This window comes from Schistocerca serialis, chromosome 2 (assembly GCF_023864345.2).
Source record: "Schistocerca serialis cubense isolate TAMUIC-IGC-003099 chromosome 2, iqSchSeri2.2, whole genome shotgun sequence".
NCBI classification, from domain to species: Eukaryota; Metazoa; Arthropoda; class Insecta; order Orthoptera; family Acrididae; genus Schistocerca; species Schistocerca serialis.
In genome coordinates, this window is record NC_064639.1 from 136792518 (window position 1) to 136813794 (window position 21277).

Consider the following 21277-nt stretch of genomic DNA (forward strand, 5'->3'; position numbering starts at 1 on the left):
TTTTGTAATTATGCCTCCGACTCGTTTCTTTTTTAACGCCCCTAATGCATACGCAAAAATTTGATCAGGCAAAAGAACAACTTCAAAATTTAATTACAATATCGCTCAAATGTAGACCTTTAGGCAGAGAGTGTAGAATTTAAAGCAAGTACATCAAAGCTTTAAGAAGGGAAAGGCAAAACTTAATTTGAAGAAGGGAGACTGCAGAGGTGAACGGTTCCACTATAACAACAGTGGACAAGCCTCAAACACAGCCGAAAGACACGTGCAATGGTACAACAGCAACACGCACTCGCGGCCGGCAGCCGTGGTAATGTCGGGCTCGCATTTCACAAGCCAAAGAGGCATTGGTATCAAACACCATAGGTGAGGTGTAGGCTACAGAAATACAAATTACAGAAACCACAATCGCCAGCTTCTTAAGAGATCACGGCTATAAGCCCAAAAATCCATCGAAAGGTAGCAAAAAGTACTCCCAAAAACTGAATAAAGGAGGTAGAATTTAAATCACTCGTAACGGAGTGTAAAAATAAGATAACTAACGTCTCACAAAACAATTCAGGTAAACGTTCCACCGAAATCGCACGGCCAAGTGCCTATTTGAATCAAACAGAACAACTAAACGACGAGCTTACCCCTTAAAAGGAATACTTAGTGACTAGGCATTACAAACAGTGTTTCCTTGTATCAGTTCTCAGGCATGACAATTATCTACAACCTAGTTTCAAAACACAATTATTAGTACAGGGAATTCCCCGTAAAATAATTAAAAGGTAAAATTACAAACTTTACATAATGCAGAAAAATCTCAAAGTCAGTGAACAGGAATTATACCACACGGCTCATGACTAAGTTAATAAAACTGAATAAAGAACTTCATTGAACACTAGAGCTCAAACAGCGAACTGCCATCCACACGAGGCGCAAACTAAGTTCCACTAGTAAACCAATGAATCTGAATGTGCTGCACAGCTTACGGCTTTGGTAATCCACACCAAGTAAAGGTCTTAGAAGCACACTTTATCGCCAGTGCAGGGACAGTCACTAATGCCGGCCTCGGTGGCCGAGCGGTTCTAGACGCTTCAGTCCGGAACCGCGAGACTGCTACGGTCGCAGGTTCGAATCCTGCCTAGGGCATGGATGTGTGTGATGTTCTTAGGTTAGTTAGGTTTAAGTAGTTCTAGGGGACTGATGATCTCAGATGTTAAGTCCCATAGTGCTCAGAGCCATTTGAACCATTTTTGAACAGTCACTAATTTACACCCAAAATTTATACCAATGCAAGGATACAACATGGTTGCGGCCAAGATTAATCACGATAAATTAGAATATTCCAGTGCTTCACGTGGCACCAACAGCAGGGGCACAGATATCAGAGCGCGGGCGGTACTGATCGCAAAATTTTCCAGTAATGGTTCCTGCACGCGTGGAAACGATGCGGGAAAAACTGCAAGCGTCTATGCTCGCACAGCGTGAATAAACAGGGAAGTGCAAATCCACTGAAGGCCGTAGGAGGACAGCAATGTGATTACTACTACCCAAACGGGCGACAAGTCGATCTCGGCAGAAACAGAACTAACGGCCGAAGGAACCGTGGCGCGCGAAAATCCACGCCTGTTACCCTTACAATGTGCCCCTGCTACCCTTTCTCATCTCACGACCCATTGCTGTCCTGTTTCAGATTCTCTGAGACAGAGATCATCTACGAAAATTGCAAGTTAAATTCGCGCCGCCTATCGGGGGGCCAGTGAAAGAAGGCACCGGGAAGACAGAGAGAGAAAATAAATTGACACCACCACGGCTCACAAAGCTTCAGTTGCTCTTTCGAAAGAGGTAAACATCATCATAGTGTAAAGAATCTGTCTCCTCGACACAGCGGGAAGATAATTTTGTAGAAGCTGTTTAAACTTTCCTCTCTGTACATTACAGGCATAATTTGTCTCAAAGTTGATAAAATTGTGGATAAATTTGAATCCTAACCTTTACAGCATCCACTGGGCTCAGAGCGCTATCGGCAGAAACATGTGCAGAATCTGATGCAATAAGGCAAAGTGATGTACGCCACAAACATATTTCCTCTCTTCTAAAATTTCTGAGTACAAAACTTCGAAAACGTCATAGAAGCTAAATTTACAATGACCTCGGGTCGAACATCCAATAAATGTTGGTGTCTATCCTTTAGCCAAGCCTCGCTTTCCATTCTCTTTCAGCACCACATAGAGACTGTTAATGGTCGATAGATTTATATTTCGCGAAGTCAACCTGAATAATACATTTAACCAGATGAAGTGGAGCCACCATTTTGTGTGTGAGTCCACCAAGCCCAATGCAAAATATTTTGGAGAACGAAATTAACACGACACACAAACAGGGAATTCTGTAGACGTCGCAGCAGTCTTCCTTCCAGGTTTCACGCCAACGGTATAGCGCACGACACACTTCCTAAAGGAAACCCAAAGGGATTTTCATCCACAGCTAGTAGCAAAAATTTAAACATAATTTGGAATATAGTTGTTGTGACTCGGCAACACAGCCGAGTCACTATGAGAGGAAGCCGAAAGGCACGCGTTTAAGCTCACGCAGACTGGCGTGAGGTCTGGAACAGTTAAGGGAATTAATAGTAGCAAATAAAGTACGTAGTGGATGTAATACTTAACTTTAACTTTAATCCACAATTGTAGAACATCTCTCGTTACTGTACATGCTTCACAATATCAATTATCAAATGCTATGGCGCCTTGCTAGGTCGTAGCAAATGACGTAGCTGAAGGCTAGGCTAACTATCGTCTCGGCAAATGAGAGCGTAATTGTCAGTGAACCATTGCTATGAACGTCGGCTGTACAACTGGGGCGAGTGCTAGTACGTCTCTCTAGACCTGCCGTGTGGTGGCGCTCGGTCTGCAATCACTGACAGTGGCGACACGCGGGTCCTACGTATTACTAACGGACCGCGGCCGATTTAAAGGCTACCACCTAGCAAGTGTGGTGTCTGGCGGTGACACCACATTCCTCCCCCGCAAATCGGCGTACGGTTGTGTTATAAGGCTTCCGCCCGCCGTGGGGAGGACCCCATGTTGACGTATGCGACGAGGTGGGGAGCCTAACAACAGGCGAAGCTGTACCACCCGCACCCGGCCATTCGGTCCGAGGGGAGCTAGGAAACGCCTGAAAACCTAGTCCAGAGTGCACGCCAACATGCGGTGTATGCACCCTTCAAGAGACCGGAGGGGCCGAAGATTCGACCTCCATTGGGACGGGGCAGCCGACGGGCGAAGATGACTTCTGGTCCGGAGCGGGCAAGAGTTCCATGTCGGAGGACAGCTGGTCACGGGAAGCGAGCGGCGGCGCGTGACCCAGGGAGGCGCTTGGCGGCTGCAGCGAAGCGTCCTTGCGGGCGTCGCCGGCGGGAGAACAGGCGGCGGCGGCGGCGGCGCGTCGCCATGGGGCAAAATGGAAGGCAGCGTCGGTAACACCTGGGGATGAGGCGAGCCAGTAGATGGGTCCCCAGGGCGCTGACCGGACGGCACCGTCGCTGAAAGCAGACGGGGAGCGGCAGAACCCGTGCGACGACAGAGGCGCAGCTGATTGAGATGCCGACGGACCTCACCAGAGGCCCCCAAAAGCAGATACATAGCGCGGCCGAGGCAGCGAAGAATGCGCCCTGCGAGCCAACGCTGTGAACCTCGATAGTTGCGATAGTATACAACGTCGCCTGTAGCAAAAGCAGGCGTCTGCCGCTGCACAGGAACTTGATGCGGCGGATGCAGCAAAGACATCAAGGTTCGATGAGGACGACCGTGGAGCAACTCAGCCGGCGAGCGACCATCTCGGGGCTGAGAGCGATACGAGAACAAGAAGAGCAATAACGCGTCCTCCTGAGAATGCGACTCTTGCAGCTTCAACATCCGTGACTTGAAAGTCCGGACCAATCGTTCAGCGGCACCGTTTGACTGAGGCGAAAACAGCGCGGATATCAGATGTTGAATACCATTGGCCTTGCAGAATGACTGAAATTCTGCGGACATGAATTGTGGGACATTGTCGGAAACAATAGTCTGTGGAAGACCTTCAATACAAAAGATAGCGGATAACGCTTGGATGGTAGCAGATGACGTCGTGGAAGACATCTGGACAACAAAAGGAAAATTACTGAATGAATCGACCAGAACCAACCATCTAGCATTCCAGAATGGACCAGCAAAATCGATGTTTAAGCGTTGCCAAGGGGAAGTGGCTTTCGGCTATGCAAAGAATTTCCGCGGCGGTGCGGATTGTTGTTCGGCACACGCCATGCAAGAAGAGCACATTTTCGTAATCGCAGCATCGATTCCGAACCAAGTACAGTGCTGACGAGCAATTTGTTTCGTTCGCACTATATCCCAAAGCCCTCGGTGGAGAAGCCGTAAGACAGTGGACTGTAACGAACGTGGGACCACGACCCTGGACTGATCATTATCAGAACGCAACAGCAAAACACCACATCGTACAAAAAGTCTCTCCTTGTGAGCAAAAAATCGGCGAACCAACGGATCCTCGATCCGTGACTTTGACAAGGGCCAATGCGTAGCAACAAAACGCAAAACGGTAGCCAGGACAGGGTCAGCAGCTGTGGCTGTAGCTACACGACGAAAATCAATCGGAAACGATTCGACCACGTCATCGGTTTCCGAATCAATGAACAGGCAAGCAAGTTCGAAAGAATCGAATGCTCTATCCTCAGCAACAGGCAAACGGGACAACGCATCGGCGTTTCCGTGGTTAGCAGTGGACCGATACAAGATATCGTAGAGGTACTGCGAGAGGAAAATGAATGAATTTCTGCGCTGTACGTGGAGGTACAGGCTAGTTCGGATGAAAAAGCGATGTCAAAGGTTTGTGGTCTATGATGATGGTAAAGTGATGACCATACAAGAAATCATGAAACTTTGTGACACCAAATACGAGGGCCAAAGCTTCTTTCTCGATCTGTGAATAATTTCTTTGCGCAGACGAGAGCAATTTGGACGCAAAGGCAATAGGGCGATCGTGCGATCCATCTTTGTGCGCAAGCACAGCACCGATCACGAAATCCGATGCATCTACCATCAACAAAACGGGTTTCTGGGGATCGAATGGCGTAAGGAAAGTATTAGAAAGCAACGCCGATTTCAACTGGCGAAAGGCGCGTTCGCATTCCGTCGCGCAGACGAACCTTTACGGCGTAAGCGATGAAGCGGAGCTGAAATGGAAGAGGCATGTGGTACATATCTGTGGTAATAATTAATTTTTCCCAGCACACTCTGTAGCTGCTTCAAATTCTGCGGCGAAGGCAAGTCTTGTATGGCACGGAGGCGCTCTGGACTGGGATGTATGCCTTGGGCATTGATTACGTGTCCCAGATATGGTAAATCACGAGCAAAAAACACACATTTGTTCTTCCGCAAGCGAAGACCATTTTGTCGCAAGACCTGAAATAACGTTCTGAGATTGGCTAAATGTTCTTCTTCCGTCTTTCCGGAGATAACAATATCGTCCAGATAGTTTGCTGCAGTAGGGACCGACGCACAAACAGCTTGCAGATATTGCTGAAACAATGCAGGAGCGGATGCACACCCAAATGGCAGTCTTTTAAACCGACACAAACCAAGATGCGTGTTAACCACCAAGACGCGCTGGGATTCGTCGTCCACTGGTATTTGCAAGTACGCATCTGCTAGGTCCAACTTCGAAAAATATTTACCCGGGCACAGTTTGTCAAAAAGATCTTCCGAGCGGGGTAAAGGAAAAGTTGCAATCACTAGTTGTGGATTCTCTGTAGCTTTGAAGTCCACACAAAGTCTCAATTTTCCGGAAGGTTTCGGCAAAATTACTAATGGTGAAGCCCAGAGAGAAGCCAGCACACGTTCAATTACACCTTGTGATTCCAAATCGTGTAATGTTCGTGCGACCTCATCAAGCAATGCGTGGGGAACATTGCGCGCTCTGAAAAATTTCGGTTGCGCGTTGACTTTCAGCTCCAAATGTGCTTTATAGTTCGTAGCGCAACCTAGGCCCGGTGCAAAAATGTCTGCAAATTCTTCACATAGACGAGAAACACTGGCTGAAGGCACAGTCTGGTTCACTGAGAGGACCTAATTGACTATAGACGAGTTAAACAACTGAAATAAATCTAAACCAAACAAGTTCACTGCAGAAGAAGAACGAAGGACGTACAATGTCACAAGTTTTGTTTGTCCCATGTATGTTGCATGAAGGCTGCACTGTCCTAACACAGGGATATTCTGACCGAAATAGCTAGTTAACGTAACATTTGCGGCACGCAAGGGAGGTGTGCTCAGTTGTTTGTACGTGACGTGATTGATCAGAGAAACTGCAGCTCCGGTATCGAGCTGGAATGGGGTCACGTTACCATTTATGACCAAGTCTACAAATAGTTTAGTGTCCTGCTGACGACAAGAGCGACTGTCTCGTGCAACGTGAACAGACACTGGTACAGAATCACTTGCTACTTGACGTGATTTCCTGCGACATCGATGCACACTATTTGTGGGACGAACACAGTCACTATTAGAGAGATTGGCACTGGGCGGAGTGGAATTAACTACATGAATGTCCATGGGCGAAGGTTCACGAGCCTGAGTATTCTTGGTTCGATTCCAATTCCGGCGCGAAGCAAAGGTCCTGGAATGGTTTTTAGTGTCCGACCAGAGCTTTATCTGGCAAACACTTTGAACATGTCCTTCTTTATTACAGAAAAAGCAAATAGCTTGGCGTGACGGGCAATTCTCACGCGAATGTCTAGTAGCACACCGCGGATATGATTGTAGCACTGCATTTGCCTGCTTGCGCGGCACACTTAGCGAAGAGCTCGGCGGCAGCTGCGCGGGGGTGCGCGAGGGTCTGTTTACTGTTCCGAGCAGCTCGCCTGGCGGGCTGGTTAATGTGACACACAGCTGGCGAAGTTTCAAATGATTCCTGAGCAAAGTCAAGTGTGTCCTGCCTATCCAATATGTCCATCACTTGTTGAAGGGAGGGATTGACTAGTTTCAAAATCTGTTCCCTGATACGAACATCAGAAATGTTCTGTTCAATTGCATCACGCACCATAGTATCTGAATAAGGGAGTCCACATTCACACTCAAAAGCACAATCCCTAGTAAGGCCTTGCAAAGTTGCAACCCACTCCCGATTAGTTTGACCGGCCGTACGTTTTGTACGAAAGAACGTATACCGTTTGGCAACTACAACGTACATTGACTGATTCCTTGAAATATGCATCTAATGCAGACAAAATTTCGGCGTAGGACTGAGTTGCTACGTCGCGTCAGGGAAACAATTTCACTATCACGCGGTACGTGTGCACCCCGACGGATGCTAACAAAAAAGGCTGCCGCTCGTTACCTTGAATTCTGTAGGCGGCGAGATGGAATCCAAATTGGCGTGACCACTCCGTCCAGCTTTCCAGTGCAGCATCAAAATGACGAAAAGGTGGTGCAACTGCGTGTTGTGGCCGCGGTAGCGGTGAAGCGGCGGCTGCCGCATCGTTTTGCATTGCACGTTGACCCTGGACGAGCTGTGCAAGGGCATCCAATAAGGCCTGCGTCTGCTGATTCTGCAAGCGATAAAATTCGGACAGTACATCTGGAGATTGTGGCGAAGCCATGACACAAGTAAATTAGGGCAATACAAACGCTAAATCCTTGTTGCCAAAATGTTGTGACTTGGCAAGACAGCCAAGTCACTATGAGAGGAAGCCAAAAGGCACGCGTTTAAGCTCACCCAGACTGGCGTGAGGTCTGGAACAGTTAAGGGAGTTAATAGTAGCAAATATAGTACGTAGTGGATGTAATACTTAACTTTAACTTTAATCCACAATTGTAGAACATCTCTCGTTACTGTACATGCTTCACAATATTAATTATCAAATGCTATGGCGCCTTGCTAGTTCATAGCAAATGACGTAGCTGAAGGCTAGGCTAACTATCGTCTCGGCAAATGAGAGAGTAATTGTCAGTGAACCATTGCTATGAACGTCGGCTGTACAACTGGGGCGAGTGCTAGTAAGTCTCTCTAGACCTGCCGTGTGGCGGCGCTCGGTCTGCAATCACAGTGGTGACAGGCGGGTCCTACGTATTACTAACGGACCGCGGCCGATTTAAAGGCTACCACCTAGCAAGTGTGGTGTCTGGCGGTGACACCACAATAGTACCCCTTGAAACCTAAGGTACTTGTCCTGATCCCTCTGTCCCGACTATCACTGCATCTGATCACTCAATTACGGAGGCATGCATTTCCACTCTTTCTGGGAGATAATTCAGCTATATCAGACATAGAATAGTTTCACAGTTTCCATGAGTGAAATGTCATTTACAGCAGACGTAAGAACTAAGAGCTGTCTGTATTGCTGTATTAATATGGCACTCACTTGAGTGCCAATTTTCTCGCATAGAGCACTATTGTTCGGTACTAGCTACTTGAAACAATACTACATCTATATCTACATGATTACTCTGAAGTTCACGCTTAAGTGCCTGGAATTCATCGAATACTTTCAAGGCAGTTCTCTACTTTTCCACTCTCCAACGGCGATCGGGGAAAACGAGCACTTAAATCTTTTTGTGCGAGATCTGATTTCTCTTATTTGATCATGATGATCATTTCTCCCTACGTTGGTGGCCTCCAACAGAATGTTTTCGCAGTCGGAGGAGAAAGTTGGTGACTGAAATTTCACGGGAAGATCGTGTCGCAACGAAAAACGACTTTGCTTTAATGATTCTCACCCCATTCACGTATCATGTCCGTGGCACTCTCTGCCCTGCTTCGTGACAATACGAAACAAGCTGCCCTTCCTTGAACTTTTTCGATGTCGTTAGTTCCATTTGATGCGGATCCCACACTGCTCAGCAGTACTCCAGAAGAGGGTGGACAAGCGTGGTAACAGTAATCCCTAGGTATTTAGTGGACGCAGCCTTTAGTTTTGCGTGGTTTATCGTGTAACCGAAATTTGGTAGATTTCGTTTACAATGTATTTGCTTTTCCGTATTTCTGTTACTATGAAGTAAACAGAGTGAATCTGCCGCTGCGTCGTAGACTATAGTTCACCTAGCGGCCCAGAAAACGACTTTCTAATATCACACAGTAGAACCGCCGTGAACTCATTAAAATGATTAGGGAACGCAGTAATGATAGGTTCATCCACGTCTGCACGAACCGGTTCTTGCGTGTAGAGGGTCATTGACAACTAGCGTGTGGAGGACTGGCGCCTGCAGCCCTTCGCTCTTAATGAGCGCGTTCCCCTGCGGTCTGTCCGATGCCCTGTAGGCGACGACGTCGACGGCGGCGCCGTTGGTGACGTCACGCGCTGTGACCGTGCGGCGTGCCCGACGGACCGGATGAAGGGATCACACGCCCGGCACCCACGTGGGTGCGTATTTTTACCGCCGCCTCACCCCTTCTCATCTTTTTTCGTTTCCACAAAAGACCCTGAGGCCAGCGGGCGCAGCTCTGCGATTTATGGCTGGCGCCAGGTCCCTTCCCATGACGCGCGCCTGTATGTGTGTGTGGGTGTGTCTGTGTGTGTGTGTGTGTGTGTGTGTGTGCCATCGACTCCGCTGCTGGCGTCATCGTGATAATAAAAGACGGCTTTGATTCCCCTCACTTTCGCCCCAAAACCGCCGTCGCAAGAAGCTTTGTACACGAACTGCGTCAATGAAGCGAACGAAGTACTTTTGTAAATAAATGAAATCAACAATTCGGTTTCCAGGATGCTAGTGGCCAACAGACCTGTATCCGAGACAAAAATCATCATTGAATCAATCATCAGTCAATCAACCTGAAATCATCAATGAAGCTGAGACTCTCGCGACATGTTCAGCGTAATTAAAGACATGTTCTGATGTTTGTCTCAAGAGTAATAACTCTCTTTATCGTCCTGTCTATGTGGTGGCTAAAAAGAGATGCAATCTTCTCTCTGCAAACTTTTTAGAAAAAAGTAAAGTTCAAATTTGATTCAACCTTCAGCGTCGCAAGCTTAGAGGCAACTACGCCCTCAAATATTCAAATTACAGAAAGAATATTATACCACCACTACTAGAATATGGGTTATATTTCCAGACACATCTCGTGAAGTTCGGTTCTCTCTCTACTTCAGTGTAAAATTATGACTAGCTACACTGGTATTTGCCCCACGTGGATTAATGTGCTGCTCCGACAAATTAATTGTATACACTTGACAGACACTCCATAAAAAAAGCACCTTTCAAACAACAGCGCTTTAGAAACTGTTCTACCAGAACATTTACGGTAAAACCAAAATCCTGTAATTACTCGTTACCTTAAGAAAACATTATCTTCAAAGTCTACAAACGGAATCATCCAAAATAGCCGGTTGCATTCTGGAGAATAAATTTAACCTTTTTCAATAATGTACAATATATTGCACTATAGAACATATCAGAAGATTACAAAGCACATAAATTATGCTTTGATTTTACCCCTAGAAATCCTGACTAAAAAGAGTGTTTTATCGTTGCTCGCAACCCCTATATACATTGAAACGCATGAAAATACTTTGCTATAGGTCAAAGAGACTTTCTTTATAACATCACCTATGCCGCAAAATTATACTGTCTCTGGATCGCTTCCCTGAATTTTAATTTTCCATCGCTCAAGGCCAAATGCCACTCGCGCCTTTCTTTTGGATCGTCTGTCTGTTACTACGTACAACAGCAGTTTTTTGGCGTCAGTGAAAACAATAACAGAAAAGACAATAACTGACGTGCACTCCTTTAATTGCAAGCTAGCTTGTAGAGTAAAACTTTTAAATTTAAATTATAGTTTTTTTGTATACTGAAAGTATACAATATCTGCTTACCGTACCGAAAAATACACACAGATTGCGAATTAAACTCCCTAACTCTCACCACAAAAAAAGGCTTCTCGTTTACTCACCAGGAAAAAGAAGCAACATGCAAAAGTATTACCGTACACCATCCGTAGGGTTCCTATTTTGGGTGACATTTTTCAAGATTTGTGTTACTAATCAGCTAACCCAGGACAAATACCAGTTGCAAGTAGCCTATCTAACAGCTGTCAGGAAGAACAAAATTTTTATTTCTACATCTGCATCTACATCTACATAGACACTCCGCAAGCCACAGTACGGTGCGTGGCAGCGGGTACCCTGTACCGCTGTTAGTCATTTCCTTTCCTGTTCTACTCCCAAAAAGAGCGATGGAGAAACGTCTGTCTATATGCTTCCGTATGAGCCCTAATTTCTCGTGTCTTATCTTCCTGGCCCTTACGCGCAATGTATGTTGGCGGCGGAAGAGTCATTCAGCCGTCAGCTTCAAATGCCGGTTCTCTAAATTTTCTCAATAGTGTTCCCCGAAAAGAACGTCGCCTTCCCTCCAGGGATTCCCATTTGAGTTCGTGAAGCATCTCCGTAAGACTTAAGTTTTGTTCAAACATACCGGCAACAAATGTAGCAGCCCGCTTCTGAATTGCATCTTCCTTCAGTTCGATCTGGGCAACGGCCGTGCCGCAGTGGATACACCGGTTCCCGTGAGATCACCGAAGTTAAGCGCTGTCGGGCGTGGTGGGCACTTGGATGGGTGACCATCCAGCCGCCATGCGCTGTTGCCATTTTTCGGGGTGCACTCAGCCTCGTGATGCCAATCGAGGAACTACTCGACCGAATAGTAGCGGCTCCGGTCAGAGAAAACCATCACAACGACCGGGAGAGCGGTGTGCTGACCACACGCCCCTCTTATCCGCATCCTCATCTGAGGATGATACGGCGGTCGGATGGTCCCGGTGGGCCACTTGTAGCCTGAAGACACGAAGTGCTCAGTTCGATCTGGTGCGGATCCCAAACTCGAGAGCAGTGCTCAAGTATAGGTCACACTAAAGTCCTGTATGCGGTCTCCTTTACAGGTGAGCCTCACTTTCCTAAAATTCTCCCAATAAACCGAGGTCGACCATTCGCCTTCCCTACCACAGTTCTCATATGTTATTTCTATTTCCTGTCGCTTTGCAACGTTACGCCCAGATATGTAAACAACTTGACTGTGTCAAACAGGAGACTAGTAATACTGTAACCGAACATTACAGATTTGTTCTTCCTATTCATCCTCATTAACTTACATTTCTTTCAGATTTAGAGCTAGCTGCCGTTCATAGCACCAACTGGAAATTTTATCTAAGTCGTCTTGTATCTTCCTACAGCTACTCAACGTCGGCATCTTTCCGTTCATCACAGCATCATCAGAAAACAACCGCAGATTCCTGCTCTCCCTGTCGGCCAAATCATTTCTGTATTCAGAGAACAACAGCGGTGCTATCACACTTCCCTGGGGCACTCCTGACCATATCCTCCTTTGTAATGATCACTCGCCGTCGACAACAACAAACTGGATTCTATTACCTTAGGAGTCTTAGAGCCACTCACATATCAGTGAACTCTTTCAATACGCTCGTAGATTCGTTAACACCCTGCAGTGGGGCAGCGTGTCAAATACTTCCCGGAATCTAGAAATATGGAATCTGCCTGTTGCCCTTTACCCACAGTTCGCAGTATATCATGTCAGACAAGGTCACGCTGAGTTTCGCACGAGCGACGTTTTCCAAAACCACGCTGATTCGTAGTCATGAGCTTCTCAGTATCAAGAAAATATATTATATTCGAACTGAGAATACGTTCAATGGTTCTGCAGCACACCGAAGTCAGGGATATTGGCCTGTAATTATGCGGATACGCTCTTTAATTTCCATTATTTCATACAGTTATTGATTGGATTTAAAAATTCAAAATCTTGTCATAAGCCACTCGTTTTGTTTAACACAATAAGTGAAGTATTAGTGTTTAGAATCTACGTTTAGGCGTAGAGGAAGCGTAAGTCACGGTGCCCCAATTACTCTCGCTACATGTGTCATGTGTTTGAGAATGAGCGCACTTAGCAACTTCCAGGAAACTTTATCCATAATTTGAGACCCGTTCGAAAACTTCTGTCTCTTACTTCCCACGCAAAATGATAAAAGGAAAAAATATATAGCTTATCATATTTTCGCTGTTCATGCAGTAAAACTGTCGCATTAGGCATGACGTTTTAATTTATTTATTTGTTCTACTCGCAACACATATGGCAGGCAGCATCCACAAATAGCATTGAATTTTCTCACAAAATTATATCACTGTATGGCACATAGTTCTGGAGGTAAGGTGTTTAATACAAGAGAGTTCGGTTCTTTAAACACTGGGGGTCGAATTTTACTGGTATCCGTACAATTTATTAGGCTATGGCAGCTTATTTATTATGCTTCACACTCATGTTAGTTGAAATGTAATACACAAACCACCAGCACATTAAAGATATACCATTCCGTTATAATACTGATATCGTCGAACGAGTCAGTTCAGTTGTAAACTTTGTAATTTGCGTTGTGTGGGCACTCTTGCTTACCCATCTATACGGATGTCGCATGGAGAGTGGGAGTAATGTCATTTATTTGTTAACGTCCGTCTTGATTACACCAGTTTCACAATTCACAATTAACGGTTTCGGTTACGGCCATCTTCGGATCATAAAGTATTCTGATGTAAATATCAACGTCAATATCTATATACGAAGGTTGCTCAGAAAGTATTGCACTGCATTTTTTTTTCTCTGCCGAAAACAATCCTACGAATGCGAAACGTTACGTATATGATATTTGAAGTCTCCTGAGCGAGCGCACAAAATTTCCGCCACTTCCTACAGATAGCGTAGCTGCAGAACAGTTTCAAAACGGCGTCTATAGGTGACGTACGTTACAAGCAACGTGTTGTCATTGAATTTCTCACCGTAGAAAAAAGAAACTTTGGGAAATATTCGCAAATGCTGGTGCAAAGTCTATGGAGCATCTGCTGTGGGCACAAGTACAATTATTCGCTGGACACGGAGACTGCGGTCATCAGAAGGCGGAACTCTACGATTTGTAGCGTTTGGGGAGACCACCCACGGCTGTCACACGAGACACGTTGCAGCGAGCTGATGTTGTCATTCGTCATTAAAGGATGCCATTCGTGGAAGATATTTTTAAGACGATAAAATTTTACGAGTGAAGCACTGGCGTCGCCACCAGGACAAGGATTGGTACCGACAGAGCGTACACGCCCTTGTTTGGCGCTGGAGGAAGGCCGTAGAACAGGATGGTGATTACATGGAAAAATAGAGTGTGTAGATTAAACACCATTCTTTCGTGTGTGTTTAATTCACATTATGTTCAATAAAGAACTGTTGAAGGAAAAAATGCGGTGCATTACTGTATGGACAACCATCGAATGTAAGTGCATAGTAAGTGAGCACTTAGTAGGTAGCTACGTATTTCAGAATTTTTTATGATCTGAAGATGGCAGTAGCCGAAACCGGTAATTGTAAATTGTAAAATTTGTGTGTTCGAAACGGATCTTTACAAATAGAGTGTCATAACATGACTGTAGACTCGTTTACAGACTTTGTCTTCAATTGGCAATGTTGTTTAGCATGATTAGACGATAACGAATTGGGTTTGTGCCGTTACAAAGTATTCACTGTCCACCATCAACGGAAATGTATTGGATAATTCGGGAAAGAATTTCACGTGTATCCGAATCAAACGTTCTGGGAAGACATAACTTGTATCAAACAGAATCTGTAGGCTACCTCGAATGTCGTCTCCTGCATGTACACATTATTAATGAGCGAAAGGGATAATACCTGTTTTAAGCTGACAACTCCTGATTTATATTCTTTCATCTTTTATGTAACTAGAATTATAAACTCTACAAAATGAGAACAATGAATTGTTCACTTATAACGCTGACGACTTTTGTTTTAAGCTGACAACTCCTGATTTATATTCTTTCATCTTTTATGTAACTAGAATAATAAACTCTACAAAATGAGAACAGTGAATTGTTCACTTATAACACTGACGACTTGTCATTGATTGGGGCCGAATTTAAAGTGGCAGCATTATCTTATGCTGAATGGTCTACGTACATCTCTTTTACTGTTTTTATTGTTAATATTTGAAGGAAGTATATCATCATTTCATCGTAATTTGGATTGGTTGGTTTGTGGTTGGTTTGTGAGATTGAAGGGACCGGACTGCGATGGTAATCGGCAATTTGGATTAATTGCAACTGTCGGGTTACTCGTCATTTCCCTTCATGGCGTAATTTATTTTGCATCATCCACAATTTTTTATTATGTAAAAATTTTTAATCTTATTTAGTAGCTTGTTCCTTAACATCATCTTGTTTAAAACCCCAGTCAGGTCGGTGGATTATACTTCTATTTGCTATGATCCACGTATCATGATTTTATGCGTAATTATCTCAAACCGTATCTGAAATTTTATCTCCTTTTTCCGTCATAGCGTTTATTAGCTTTAGAATTCTGGAAAATTAGCCCGTACATATTCTATTGTGAGCACTTCTTTGAAAACTGCTGTTAATTTTATTGTTGATATGTAGCTTGTTAAAAGTATTTTTGGAAACCCCCCGTTGCTGTTACCATTCTGTATTTATCAGGGCCGTTGAATAAGTAGTGCAAGATTTTCTCTTCTCTGCCTATTTTGGTTGAAAAAAATGTGCAATTTGTTGTTCGACATGGTGGAATATTCCTGCATATTTTCATGAAGTTCCGATAGGTGGCAGCGGTATGCGTAGCCTTCAAAATGACGTCTGTAATGTATTTTCGTTCCAAGCAAAGAACTGTTATTGAGTTTCTTTTTTGGAAACTCAGAGCATCGCAAACACGGACAGGCTCTTGCAGAGTGTCTCCAAGACCTGCTAGAGTACAAAACAACGGTGACTCGTTGGGGGAGGCGTCTGTCATCATCGCAACAAGATCGTGCAAACCTGTCCGACCTCCCGCTTGATGGTCGGCTGCACACAGCTGTGAGTCCTGCAAAATGTATTGTGCTACTCGCAGGAAACTGAAGAAACGACGTGTTCGTCGTCACAGGACTCAAACGAATTTCTCCTTCTCCATGACAACGCAGGGCCTAGAATAAATATGCACACTCGAGAGGCATACACAAAACTTCATTGGACTGTTCTTCCTTATCCACCCTACAGCCGGGACCTCGCACCTTTCGACTTCCATGGGTTTGGTCCAATGAAGGATGGATTCCGCGAGAAGCAGTACGTGGATGATGGGATTGATAAATCAAGACGTCTTTGACTCCGACGTCGCTCCTTAGAGTGGTGTACGGGCATTCTCAGTAAAGTGGCGTACGGCCGTCGTATTGAACGGAGATTATTGTTGAAAAATTGGATTTTGTAGCTAAAAGAGTGGGCAATAACATGATGCATTGTAATCCCAAATAAAACCAAAAAATGTGTTCCTCTTTTGTACTTTGCGTTTAACTGAATAGTTTTTTAGATGTTGATAGCATTTCTATTTGAGTATGGCTTGAAGGCTTAGTTGCTTGTTCCGTATTGCTTGTTCGGTATACCATTACAGAGTGTTTTTATAGGTGAAAATAGACGCTTTTCAATTCCCAATTACGAACGAGGGTGTTATTATTTGATAGCCGGCCGCGGTGGTCTCGCGGTTCTAGGCGCGCAGTCCGGAACCGTGCGACTGCTACGGTCGCAGGTTCGAATCCTGTCTCGGGCATGGATGTGTGTGATGTCCTTAGGTTAGTTAGGTTTAAGTAGTTCAAAGTTCTAGGGGACTGATGACCACAGATGCTAAGTCCCATAGTGCTCAGAGCCATTTGAACCATTTGAAAAGAGATTCCGAGCTTTTCCGCTCTAATGTTTTAATCACATGTTGACTTGAAGACGTGGCTTTTAGCGCCACGAAACCGGTAGTGATACAGTAATAAAGGACCAAATACAGCTGAAGCGGTTGTTAATACCGAAGACAAAAATGTGTAAACTGTTCACGCGGAACATTTCAGACTTCGATGTTATTGGGGCCCGTCGATAGTTCACTGAAATTAGAAGTGCTCGAGGGAGTATCTACATCTACCTCTACATCTGTACTCTGCAAACCACTGTGAAGCGCATGACAGAGGGTACGTCCGATTTTTAGGGTTTTTGCCTCTTCCATTCACGTATGAAGCGTGGGAAAAATGATTTTTATATCATGTGGCTTATGTTAATAATGAACTGACATGAAAGTATTTTCATTTTGTTCTCAGTAACTTCGCGCAATGTTCAATTTCTTCAATCACTGGGTGAAGCTGAGACAAACTTTAACTCTCTGATTGTCGGTTCGGGCACGGCAGTGCACTGCACCAGTTCGTTCCAAAAAGCCGCCCGCAAAAACACGATTTTTCGGGCGGGTGTCATATTAGGTTATACTGTTCACTTAAGGAGAGTCATCTCAGAACAATTTTAGAGGCCTGCTCTTTCCGACACAACAAAACGTTAAGTTTATTCATAACGGGCATGATCGAGGTACTTGAAATGCACTGCCAATTAATTATATGCATGAGGTACTCATTGTGACATGAGGGATACCAATTACAGTGTAACAGCAAAGAGAACGGCTAGTCCATGTTACTAACCCAGCTGAATAGGTGACAGAGGTCCAATCCAATTATCACCTTAGACTCTAATTGCCTAAAGCCTGATTCTTTCGCAAGCTGTTATCCTTCAACGTACTGTCTTTGTAATTTCAATCAGCTAAAATCACGCAGCGTAATTTTCTCATTTTTATAAAACAGCTCCTAAATGATCCTTAGCATTGTTGACAGGTAACAGCATCAGAAAATTTTTTTACCATTCTGATGAAAATAACTGCAAATTTTAAAATCGAGTTTTCAGTTACCTACGTTAATTAACTCTAAGCTCCAATGCACTGAAATATCAAATTCTATTTACAAATTTTGCATATTATCGCGCGTAATAGTTAATTCGCGAAGCATATTGGACTACTGAGTCTCACTATAACTGAAGCATAGCTCATTCACTTACATTTATTCACGTTGCACGACTGTATTTGTGAGTAAACTATGAAACTAGTGACGCGAATCGAAAAGCGAGAAACAGTGTACTGTTTGTGTTGTATCAACGTTCGCTACCACACTTGTTAGGGGTTGCAGTTATCGACCGCAGTCCGTACTACCATAGAACGATCCGCGAGTCGAGACGGGCGACAGTAGCGCCACTCCGCGGCTTGCAACAAGTCTCTAGCGTGCGCTGGGCCACCCTTGCTCGGAACGTCAAGTAAGGAAGTAATATAACCTTCAGGTGATAGGAAGTAACCTCTAACAAGGCGCTTAGCTAATGTATGGCCTATGTGATGCCTCTTTAGCTCTCTGTTTATAATTATGTTGCTCCTGAGTATGAAGACTCGTGTTTTTTACCAACGATTTCTAATTATTTTAGACGTTTTAGACGCAGACCATCCATCCGGTTCCTTATCGACTTCACTGACAAACCTGTTGTATATACAAAGAAGAGATTTATATGTTTCCATTTAGCATTGGACACCAGTCATTCAAATTGCCGACGATTTGTTCCTCGTCACCATAACAGTTTGTAGTTGTTTTCGTCTGCTTCCCGATATGTTGACTGAAAAAAGCATTTATGTCTGCGTTCTTCATCTACGTCTATTTGCGTACTCATGGTGCAGCGTACGGCGGAGATACAACTTCTAGTCAGTACCTTTCTGTTCCACTCGCAAATAGAGCGGGGAAAAATCGACTATCCATTGCTTCAGTGCGAGCCCTAATTTCTACTACCCTGTCTTACTGGCCCTTACACAAGATGTACTCTGGAGCCGGCAGAATCACTCTCCAGCCAGTTGCAAGTGCCAGTATCTTAAACTTTCCCAATACTGGCAAATAATGCGTCAGCTGTAACCTTCTGAAGACGGGTACTACTAAGTGTCTAAAGCCAATAAGAAATTAAATTTATTTTATGCAGCTGGTGGCTGATTACTTCGATATATACAACTACATATGCTAAAGAAGGATAAAATACTAAATGGTATGTCTGTACTCCTACTGAATGATGTTTTTTAAACGCTTAATTTAAAATTTCAGCTTTGATTTTCGCTGTCTTCTAATGTCACGTCAGACTGGTCGACGAAGCCACGGATCATCTTAGCAATTTTACGTAGGACCAGAATTATTTTGGGTTCTCGACAAAATCTTTCTTTAACTTCTGACAGTGGAACTTATTAAATGCTATGTCCATCGATAGTTTTATAAATATTCGAATCTCTGTTAACTTTTGCCTGTCGACATTTCTGCGAGCTTTTTTTGAACTGAGGGCGCAACACACTATTTTCCCTGCTTTTTCCGAATTTCGTTCTTGTATCACAGTGCGTCTATTGCCCATTTAATCCACTTACTCGGCACATATTTCTCCAGAGAGCGATTTTCAACCAGTTTAAACTACACCAACTATTGCTCTACGTCTATCGTATTGGAACTAAATGATGTCCATTCATTGCCTATGTGGGGTACTAACAACTGCTTTCTAGAAAAAATGCTCTCCTGTCCTTCTTGGTTGATTTATTAACTTTAGTAATCATCTTCGGTGTAATACCATGATCGCTAATCTCTGTTTCTGTGCTGACAGTTTCGATAAGATCAGACCTGTCTGTAGCTACAATGTCTACAATATTTTCATTGTAAGTCGTCGAAGTAGCTGCTGCTCAAGATAGATTTCGGAGAAAGTATTCAGAACTACCGCATAAAAAGGTCTGTCCGTATCTCTTGCAGTGAATCCAGAGGCGGCCCATTATGCTTTCCGTAGATACAGCATCATTGGGATACTCCCGTACGGCTGAGCATAGACTTTCTTAGAATGATACAGACCTGTTACGGTGAAATCGGGCGGCTGGTGAAAACGTCTAATGATTAACTTGAATTCACGTTGACCTGTCATTCGCGCCCAAATAACTTCTCAGTCAGACTCAGTTTCAGCCTCGATAGATATTGTATGGTCGCTTGCTATGAACACTCCCCCTTCTATGACGTCTAACACGTCTTTGTCATATGTACGAGTTCCGTTCCTTGTTTAATACTTCGGCGCTTTCTACATCACATTTCGTCCAGCTTTCCATTCCGAGTTTAATTTGAGCGCGACAACTTTCCTGCAGGACGCTAAATTCAGGGACTCTGTTACGATTCCCTTGGAAATCTACGGTTAAAATATTGACATTCTCAGTGTCTTCATGTCTTGTTTTTGTGCGCGGTCATATTACGCTCCCTGGGTATCGACTGGTGACATTTGGAAGAGGGCCTCAAACTATCGCTTAGTCCTACGTGAGTAGCTGTTATGTTGAGCAGTGTACGCCTAACCTATCATGGGGATTCTTACATTCTCCGCTGCATAACGAAATCCAGTAATCTACGTCACGGTAGCGACAGAGGTTTTGGTTGAGCCCCTCCACTAGGCTCCAAGTCGAAAGACCCCGGTCGATTCTGGGCTCGATGCAGCAAATTGTCAGGACCGCCTGCACCCCAGGAGAACACCTCTTTACTACTTCCACCAGGCGCCAGTACAAAAATAACGCGGCCTCATAACCCAAGCGACATTTGTCATTGGTGCCTACATAAGCGACGGCCAGGAGGCCACTGCACTATGCTCGCTCCACGGCCGCAGGCAGGGACTGTTCCACATTTTGGAATACCCTTTCCCCCTGCCTCCCCTATTGGCCAAGGGTTTTGAATAGTGTGTAGCCAATAGCAACACAAAGACAATGAATATCACACGTAATTGGAAAACACCATAAGGCACCGTTCGTAAGATGGACAAATTTCGTGCGGTTCTAGGCACTTCAGTCTGGAACCGCGTGACCGCTACGGTCGCAGGTTCGAATCCTGCCTCGGGCATGGATGTGTGTGATGTCCATAGGTTAGATAGGTATAAGTAGTTCTAAGTTCTAGGGGACTGATGACCACAGATGTTAAGTCCCATAGTGCTCAGAGCCATTTTTTTTTGACAAATTTAAATACCTCGGAGAATATACAAGAGGAAGAAGAACAGACAGTACAATGAGGGAATAGTAGAGAGGATGAAGAGGATGAGATCAGCCAACCGTAAGACTAGAGATATATAAAATAAAAAGAGTATACTGACATAAACAATGATCAGACATTACAAGGGCATGATGAGGACTGTGGTACTGTATTTCGCTGAGACGATGAGTCTAGAAAGAGATGGCGCAGAATATCTAGAGAAAGAAAAATACTGAATAAAATACTGGGCCATAAAAGAGATGGTCAGAGATGTACACTAAGAATGTAACTTATGCGCAGCTTTACCAGCAACACTTCTCACACCAGCGACATGCGGGTGGCCTAA

At 44.5% G+C, this 21277-nt stretch overlaps 2 pseudogenes; one reads left to right on the forward strand and one right to left on the reverse strand.

Moving 5' to 3' along the window:
* Positions 1-1802: 1802 nt before the first annotated feature.
* On the reverse strand, positions 1803-14753 carry LOC126455782 (phosphate carrier protein, mitochondrial-like; annotated as a pseudogene).
* Positions 11506-11622, forward strand: LOC126458921 (5S ribosomal RNA; annotated as a pseudogene).
* Positions 14754-21277: the final 6524 nt, after the last annotated feature.